At 38.4% G+C, this 9,427-nt stretch overlaps 1 pseudogene; it reads left to right on the top strand.

Annotated features, from left to right (window-relative positions):
* The first annotated feature begins 828 nt into the window (after positions 1-828).
* Positions 829-1,838, top strand: LOC137062418 (trace amine-associated receptor 13c-like; annotated as a pseudogene).
* The last annotated feature ends 7,589 nt before the right edge of the window (positions 1,839-9,427 follow it).

The following is a 9,427-nucleotide window of genomic DNA, read 5'->3' as shown; positions in this document are numbered from 1 at the left end:
TCCGATATTCATCATCGGACACCGGTCCACAAAATGATCCGGGTCCCCGCAATGCCAACAGGCCAGCCCAGGCCTACCCGCCGCCTCAGTGGCGGGGAGTGGGTTGGAGAATGGACGTGGAGAGGGAGGAGAACTGGAAGCATTATCCCCCCTGGGCGGGGCCCTCGAATTCCCGAACTGCCCAGGGCCCATTCCGCCCCGGCCTCTGGGGGGAATGCGGGGAGGGCCCGGTGGGCGGGACCTAGGGAGAGGGACAGGGCGAGAGAGAGAGAGACAGAGGGGGGAGATAGAGAGGAAGAGGTTAGTAGGGGGTCGCCGACCCCAGGGCACGCCACCATGTGGTCCTCCGCCAGGTTGATGGCCGTCTCCAGCGACGTGGGCCAGTGGCACTGGGCCCACTCAGCTGTTCTCTTGGGGAGCCGAGCGATGAATTGCTCCAGCACCACGAGATTGACAATATGGTCCACGTCGCTACCGCCGGCCAGTAGCCATTTGAGGCAGGAATCCCGGAGCTGCTGGGCCATCGCGAAGGGCCGGCCGGCCTCGCCCCAGTCCAGGGAGTGGAAGCGCTGGCGATGTTGCTCCGGCGACCGGCCGACCCGCTGGATGATGGCCCTCTTGAGGTCGTCATAGTCCAGGAGGTTCTCCACCGGCAGTTGTTGGGCAGCCGCCTGGGCTTCTCCAGACAGCAGTGGTATCAGGCGCACCGGCCACTGCGCACGGGGCCACCCGCAGGCCTCTGCTGATTTTTGAAAAAGTTTGATGAAGGCCTCGGGATCATCCTGTGGCCCCATTTTGTGCAAACTCCTAGCAGGGGGAGACAAACTCATGGCCTATGAGACAGAGGATCATGAGACTCAATACTGCTTTCCTGCCATCAACTCATCATGTATCAAGGGAAAGCGCTCCAGACATGAATACAACATCATGTATGTGTTTTTTTCATTGCTGTCAGCTTGGACTGTGTTACTGAACCTGCTGGTGATCATCTCCATCTCTCACTTCAAGAAGCTTCACACTCCAACCAATCTGATTATTCTCTCTCTGGCTGTGGCCGACATGCTTATTGGACTTATTGTGATTCCTGTGGATGCCATCAAGTTGATTGAGACATGTTGGTACTTTAGAGACATTTTGTGTGACCTGTTTATGATAATCATGGGTCTGCTTACCTCAGTTTCTATTTGTAATTTAGTTTTAATAGCTGTTGATCGTTATGTGGCTGTGTGTTACCCTTTACTGTACCCACATAAAATAACCACAACTAGAACTTTAATAAGCATCTTTCTGCTGGTTTTTCTGCTCTGCTTACAATATTGCCTATGTGATTAGTGGCAGATATTTTGAAAGTTCACAAAGAACAGACGTGTTATGGAAAGTGCTATTTAATAATAGGGTTTTCATGGTCAGTTGTTGATCTGTTCTTTTCTTTCTTGTTTCCTTTGACTGTGATCATAACTTTATATATGAGGATATTTTATGTTCCACATCAGCAGGTGAAAGTTATAAATGCTCTGATGAAGGGTGGAAAACATGTAACTGAAGGTTCAGTGAGGAGGAAATCTGAGAGCAAAGCTGCTCTGACATTAGGAATCATTGTGACAGCTTATCTGCTCTGCTTTATTCCATACTATATTTTGTCTTTAACAGGTACTACAATAATCTCTTCTGCTACGATAACATTTCTAATATGGACTGTATATGCTAACTCAGGCATGAATCCTGTTGTCTATGCTTTATTTTACCGCTGGTTTAAAATATCAGTTAAACACATCTTAACTCTTAAAATACTGAAGCCAGGATCCTCTCACTTAGACATTTTTACAGATTATCCATGATTTATTTTCATTTGGTAAAATACAAAGTAATGTATAGTTTTTCTATCTCAGTTTGTAAACTTAATGATAACATAGTATACCAGATGTATGTCGTTTAAGCTTATCAACAGAATACAATTTGTCAGATATTTTAAAAGACATTTAAAATCAAGGCAAATAATTAAATTAGTTTTAAGTCTGGACATTATTTCAGTTATCTACATAACACATTAATTCTGGGTATAATTGATTGTCAACATTTTTAAGTCTATGATTAGTGTTTATTTGATCTGGGATTTAACCGTTTCATTATTATTCTTTTTTAGGCCTCAAAAAAATAAATAGTTGGTTAAAAAATAAATTTAAAAAAACCTGAAGAGACTTTTTGTTGCAATACATTCTCAAATAAGATGAAACAAATACTTTGAAGGTTTTCTGTCCTCATTTCAGTTGTCTCATTAATTAGCTCCTCAGTTTACAGTGTATATAAGCCCTCTGATTTTATTTCCTCCTTGCTTTATTTTAAGCTTTATTTTATGTGATTCAGGTTGTTTTCCGTCGCTATTCTTCTGTTTATTGGGCCTATTATTATTGTCCAAGTATCTTCTTCATCATGTGCTTGATCTACAGCGAAACACCGTGACAGAGAGCAATAATAAATAACCAGCTGTATGACCATAGACACGTCTAGTGTTACCATACTGTTTAGATGCAAAAGGGATTATACATGTTCATATCCCGATTTAATCAGAAGATGGAGACAAATACTTGTTTAAAACCATCCTTCACACAGAATGGAATCTTACGTTTCATTGCAAGAAATTCGTGAGGGATCAGTGATGTTATTTATAAGCTTATTTAATTCAGTACTAAAATATTTTTGTGTGCTGTGGTTTTATTTTTATGAATCTATCATATTCAGGACTCAATTTAAATTAAGGAGCCATTGGCTCCTATAAGGGGAAAAAAAAATGTAAGTGACACAAAAGAATAAATCTGTTTTCATTTTTTCTACTTTTATGGCAACAGCATTTTTATACATATTGTGGATGTCCTGGGAACTAAGATTCACTGAATTGCTTTTCCATCTTGAGAACAACATACAGTGATAAAGAATTGTTCTTCATACAGAATCTGAACCAGTGTATAATAATAATAATAATTATTATTATTATTATTATGGTATTATAAACATGGAACCATAATAATGTCAGCATCACTTGGCCAATGAGTAGTATGGCCTCCCCCAAAGCCTCCTTTTAAACTTTGTTGTATGTATTGTGTGTTTTGCGCACACTAGGGTGACCCCTAATAGTCGATATGCAGGACCGGAATCGACCACTGATCTCATGGTCGAATCTTCGCGGGTGTTATGAAACAAGGATCATACCATTTTGGCAATATGTCTGTGCTCAATATTAGTGTTATAAAGACGTGTCGCGGCGCTGAGCGATCGCCCCTTTAAGGCCGGAGACACACTGCAAGTGTGACGTTTCTGCTGCGTGTCAGCCGCGGGGCGGCTGCCTGGCGTTTTCTCTGTCTTTGCACACCAGAAGCGTGTCTGACGCGGCGCTGCTGCTGCTATTAATGTACAGGGAAGCCCTATACTTCATGTTAAATATAAATATATTGCCTATTGATACAGCAAAGACAACGTCAGCAGTAGCCTATTGACCAAACATATCTATGGTATTGACGGCAAAATAGGCTACAGAATATTTCGTTCTGTATTGACAGGTTTAATATTTCAAAATCGATAATTATGTTGTTTTTTATTATTACAAGTAGGCCTATCTCTGCATTTATGTTAACCTAAAGACTTCCAAACATGAAAGTGTCATTATTAATATGTATTCGTGTCAAAATGGCATATAAACATCTTTTCCTATGCTATTTTGCCTAGAGACGCTTCCAACACGCTCGCGTGTCGCGTTAAAAATAGGTGTCTCTTCTATTTGAAGCATGCACGCGTTTTCCGCACGGCTGACGCAGGCAGTATGCAGGCGCTAACCGGTTAACATGGGAGCCGAAATAAAAACGGACACGCCACGCAGCAGAGACGCTCACGGCACGCTTGCAGTGTGTCCCCGGCCTAAGGGCACTGAGCGTCGCACTGGATGCACCGCGCCTTTAAAATTTGAACACATACACCGACGGCGGCATTGGACACCTGTTCGCGGCGATATTTCCCTCAAATCGTGAATGTATATACTGATTTCACCCTGTGCTACAAGATACACTCATCGTGCAGTAATTCAAAATTGAGCTTGCGCGCGGCGCGTAATGTTCACGTCTGCCTGATGTGAGATACCCGAGACACGGCGCTGAGCTTCAGTCCGGTGTGCGACCCCCTATAGGCACAATCGGCTTAAGAACATGCATATAAATGCACTCAAAGGAGAAGGGGTTCAATCTTCAACTGGCTGGGAGGAGCCGCCACTGGGTGGTCATGTGACCAGTCAGTGGGTGGTGGCAGCTGCCAGTCTCATTCTGGGTGGTCACGTGATCTGCCAGTGGGTGGGCGGGCTGGTATAGTATATAGTATAACATGTTCTCTTTCACTCTCGCTGCATGGAAATACAATATTTTAATATCATGGATATACTCTTAGGAATCTATTATTTTGTATGATTGATGATTTAGAGGGGTTTCTCACTAATAAGGCAGTCAAATCAGCGTGATCATGACTGGGTGCTTAATGACGCTTGACTGGCCACGTCCAACCAGCCGCTGTCGAGCTACGAGTATAACGCGCTCTCTATCACTGAAACTACAATGAAATACATACTTTTATTATTGTGAATATAATCTTAGGAATCCATTTTTGTGAATGATAGATGTTTTAGACGGGTTTCTCACTGTTAAAACAGTCAAATGAGCGTGATCATGACTGGGTGCTTAATGATGCTTGACTGGCCACGTCCAACCAGCTGCTGTCGAGCTACGAGTATAACGCAGCGGTGCCGTTGCCGCGTTCTGTGTGAAAGGCCCATAACGCGTTGACTGCTTTAATAGTGAGAAACCCCTCTCAAACGTTTATTATACAAAATAACATATTCCTAAGATTATATTCACAATAATACAATAATGTATTTCATATGAAAGAATATGAGGTTGGGCCCCCTAAACATAGGCTACAGGCCAACCTATAGCGATCCAAAATCATTGTCAGCCAATTAATTATACACTACTCAAACAAAAGTTTGAGAAAGGTAATGATTTTTAAAAATGCTTTTAAAGAAGTCTCTCCTGCTCACTAATGCTGCATTTATGTTATTAAAATACAAAAAAGCTATAATATTGTGAAATATTATTCACATGTAAAATAACTTCTATAGTATGGGAATATATAATTTATTCCTGTGATCAAAGCTGAATTTATCATCATTACTCCAGTCTTCAGTGTCACATGATCCTTCACTATAATTCTCATATGATGATTCACTGCTCAAGAAGCATTAATGATTATTATCAATGTTGAAAGCAGTTGTGTAGGCCTATACATTTTTTTTAAGGATTATTTGATTAATTATTATTATTATTTTTGAGAAAGAACTTTAATAAATGAATAAATAATTTATTCAGGAAGGATGCATTAAAATGATCAAGTGACATTATAGACATTGCAAAAGCTTTATATTTTAGATAAATGCTGTTCTTTTGAACTTTCTATTGATTAAATTATCTTGAGAAAGCTGTTTTCAGCACTGATAATAGTCATTAATGTTCGTTGAATCCTTCAAATCCTCATATTAGAATTATTTCTGAAGGATTATGTGACTCTTGAGACTGGAGTAATGAGGATAAATTCAGCTTTGATCACAATAATTAAAATATATTTTTTTAAATGTATGTAGGCCTATTCAACTAGAAAAAAATATATTTTACATTCTAAAAATATTACACAATAATAATGTTTTTGCTGTATTTTGGATCAAATAAATGTAGCCTTGGTTTCGATGTTCTGTTTCGATCGCGGCCTTTAAATGTTATGAGAGAACGGTTCATTTACGAATGTGTAGTGTATAGTTTTGATAACTTTATTAAAAGTGGTGGCTGTGTGCCGTGTGTAAAGTAAAATAAAAATTGTCTTAGCCTCCTGCTGACTAGTGTCCTGCCCTTCCCAACCCGTTTATACCGTTTATTTTTTTCCGGTCTATGGTTTAAACACAAACACAGATGATTCGACTATCGGTCGACTATAGACCCTTTTACTGTTTGTATACAATGATGACGTAGCAACGTATGCGCGCACATTTTGGCAACAAACTGTGGCGAGAATCAGCAGCATGTCAAGCTACGTGAGCGGATTAAGCAACACAAACCGAGAAAGTTATTTTAAAAAGTTGACTTTATCAAATGGTATTCGGCTACCAGATCCGTGTACTATAGTGGAGTGGATAGCATACATTTCATACATTTGCATACATTTCTCAGATGGTTATTTTGCAATTAAACTATTAATAAAATCATTACAAATGAAATTGATAAGTACTGTGATTATTGATATGATAATCTGGGGATGGGGGGTACATTATACAACCCAGTGGCATCCAATGTTGGGAGGTTTATTATAAATAATTAAGTTTCAAGTGCAGTAAATGTTTTACAAATGATTTTTTTTTATGTGAGCATTTTTATGTCCTCGTTCCAATCAATGCATTTAATCGCCTGCAGCCACAGGTACCGCTGGTTCTTCTGAAACGGCCGTGATCCTGTCGGAATCCTATAAAACTTAAGCCCATTGGTGGAATAGCGATTAGTGCAACCGAAAACGCAACAGCCAGACATTTTGATGCTGGGAAGCCGTTTTGATAAACTTTCGGAGTTGCTCACACGTTAGAACCACTAGGGAACAACACCACTTCCGTTGCCAAAATGCGCGCGCAACTCTTTGATCACGTGGGCTGTAAAAGGGTCTATAGAGATTCGAAAATTCTGATTTGAATGTGTAAGTCCTTAGTCGGGGACACCCCTAGCGCACACACAATCTATTTTGCTTCATTCTTAATTTGGTAAAAGGCAGCTTTTCACATGCAATTATGTGAGTGGTGTTGAATTACATGTTTAATTCTGTCACATGCACACCAGGCTATTGTACTGGGTAGGAACGAACCAACTTTATTTCCTGTTCAAAATTATAGAACAATTATACATGGCAACGGTATTGTTTAGATCAACACGTGACATCTCTCTTTTATAAAGACATACCCACAGATTTTAAAGTTATTCAACATATTCCACAACAAGTATTATTTGTCAACATTACTAAGTTGCATAAGCTTAGTCACACTTACACTCTCACTGACCCAAACCATGGAACAAATAAGTCACAAGAAAATTCTATTTTCAAAATTTGTTTATTTAACAATAATGCAACAAAAAAAGACAGCCAGAGTTGCGTACCATGTACATTTTTTACAAACTTACTACGCTAACTCTCAACACACTGCGAGAATACACCATACTACTATTACACAACAATATACTACACAAACAAACTTATCTAACAACAGCTGAGCAAACAATTAAATGAGAAAAGTTTACAAACACTTACACAGTAGCTGTCTTCCTGTTGATCAGTGATTCTCTCTTACAAAGTACAATGCATTTATTATGTACATACATGTTTTTACATTTTAAAAAATACTTGCATGTAATTACATCTGTAATTATTTATGTAGTTACATTTATAATTACACTGTTGACACTTCGGTAACGCTTTAGATTACGGCCTGGAAAATACTGCATAATTAAAGTGAATTTACAGCATAAGTTTTGGTAATTATACTGTAACTATAAAGTAAGTACAATATGGGAACAATATGTAATATTCAGAGAATAAAGGGGTACTATCAGGAAAAATAACAAATAATTTATACTGCAAATATTTTTTAATTAAGGGGTAATTATACTGTAAGTCTTTTTTAAATTGAGGGGCAATTGTTCATGTAGTTGCGGGGTAAGTATGGATGTGCGGGCTGTAAATTAAAGTGGCTCTTGTTCCCCTCTTGTTTCATGTAGCAATAGGGTAAGTACAATAAAAACACATACACAATCTGATATCACTCATAAATATTTATTTGAAAAACAATTTAATTCAAAACAGATTTATAACACGTATTCGTTTTTATTTTTTTATTTTTTTTAAATAAACTTTTCATTTTAAATGATAACGTCCTGACAGAAAGAGACACGTTTTGTCCATTTCCCTTTTTTTTTTCTTGTTCCTTAATTTTGTATTATTATTTATTAAAAGAAAAAGTAGTACACCTAGAAATGCTGTCATAATTTTAGTAATCGTTTCATATCTGATCAGCTGTTACCAGCGCGTGCATGAGGCGCTTCAGGCTTTCATGACGTTCTCATGCACGTTTCATCTAAAACACACGCGAGAACGGACATCTCTTGTCTTTTATTCTTGTTTGTTTCTAATTGCTATTATCATATATTATGTTATTGTTTGTATACTGTTGTGAGCATAAAAAAAAAAAAAAAAAAACGGCAGCAACAGACATCCACATGACCAGAGTTTTTCGGCGCGCACGTCACGCTTGTCGCTTCAAGTTACGTCAAGCGTGAAATCAACCCTTGCATGCACACGCCGATAACTGCTGATCGGATGCGATATATTGTTATTTTTCTTACAAACACTTGTCGTTTAACTTCAGAAGACATTGATTCATCCATTGGGATGGATTACTGTAGTTATTGCTGTATGTGCTGTTTGATGCATTGACTCTTAGAAACCCAAATGAGTTTTAATTAACAGAGATTATTTATTTTTCTGTGTTCATCTGAGGAAATAAAGTCGTATACATCTCGGATGGTATGAGGTTAAAAGACGAGTAAACGGTGAGGACATTTCTGCGTGCACTGTATTTTCAGTGTAACAGTTACAGAATACTAGCTAGAGACATCTGGGATCCTTCTTAAGATTCATCTGTGGCAAGGAATAAAAAGAAGAGGAACAAGAAGAGGATGAAGCCAAGCAATAGAAATGAATTTGTTCTAAATCTTTTTTTTTTTTAAACGTTTTAATTTTTATTCTTTTTAATAAAGGTTCTGAGTGATATCAGATTGTATTTGTGTTTTTATTGTACTTACCCCGTAACTACATGAAACAAGATGAGAACAAGAGCCACTTTAATTTACAGCCCGCACTTTCATACTTACCCCGTAACTACACAGATAATTACCCCTTAATTAAAAAATACTTACAGTATAATTACCCCTTGATTAAAAAATATTTACAGTATAAATAATTTGTTAATTTCCCTGATAGTTACCCCTTTATTCCCCCAATATGACATATTGTTCCCGTAAACTTACTTTATAGTTACACTATAATTACAGAAAGTTATGCTGTAAATTCACTTTAATTATGCAGTACTTTCCGGGCCGTAATCTAAAGCGTTACCCACACTTCCCTCACACCTAACCCTTAAACTTAGCCATTTCACCACACGTCCCTAACTTTACCCTAAAACTTACCCATACCACCACACCACACCCTAACATTACCCGTATCACATCTCAATATCAGCAGAGGTGTTTTCCAATACAATATGAACACATTGAGTACATTATACTCATTTTCGCAAGTACAT

Source organism: Pseudorasbora parva, chromosome 23, assembly GCF_024679245.1.
Source record: "Pseudorasbora parva isolate DD20220531a chromosome 23, ASM2467924v1, whole genome shotgun sequence".
NCBI lineage: Eukaryota > Metazoa > Chordata > Actinopteri > Cypriniformes > Gobionidae > Pseudorasbora > Pseudorasbora parva.
Note: the sequence above shows the minus strand (reverse complement) of the source record. Positions and strands in the feature narration are given on the sequence as shown.